A 758-nucleotide genomic window follows, 5' to 3' on the forward strand; every position below is an offset into this window, starting at 1 on the left:
TAGTACATGAATGATACTTCGACCTCTATCTCAATCTCCCCCGGATTTCTCAATTTTGTCGTTCCTTGCAGACATATATATGGACCATACAACCTAAGCCATCCTCAATATAATGCAGCATACTGCTGCATGTTCCAGCTACTGCAGAAAGTGGTCCATGTGGTCCGTGCAGGAGTGATACCTGGTCGTTATTAGTAGGATGGTCTAGTCTCAAGCCCAAACTAGTGCCGTGAGACCTCCATAATGGTGATGGGTCGGCATGTCCATATTTTTCACTTTCTGGGTGCTGTTATTGATTACTCTCCATTTCGATTTGTAAGGCCCGTCGTATTTTGGGTCAAGCTTTGACAATAATAATTCAACTAATAAGACATCTGTTTTGGGTAACAAACAATTATGAAGTTGGAAACATATATTGAGCAGGCATGCAAAAGTATAATTTTCATGACATAAGTTAAAATTATACTAGTAATAAAATTCATGGTCAAACTTCGACCCAAAATGCGTGTGAGGGAGCCTTACATATTGGAAGAGAGGGAGTAGTTACTTTTAGAGAGTAATCTTCTGAAACAATAGATAAAATGGAAGATACAGACGTATAAATTTCCCATGCAAAGGTCATAGATTTAATCCTATTTACCAGTAAAAGTTTGGTGTAGAGCAATCGCTGATCTAATATTTATTTATTTTAGCAGGGAAATGCTTAAATTACGAAAATAATGACATACAGATTATTGGAATCAGATAGATATATAGAC

Source organism: Triticum dicoccoides, chromosome 7A, assembly GCF_002162155.2.
Source record: "Triticum dicoccoides isolate Atlit2015 ecotype Zavitan chromosome 7A, WEW_v2.0, whole genome shotgun sequence".
NCBI lineage: Eukaryota > Viridiplantae > Streptophyta > Magnoliopsida > Poales > Poaceae > Triticum > Triticum dicoccoides.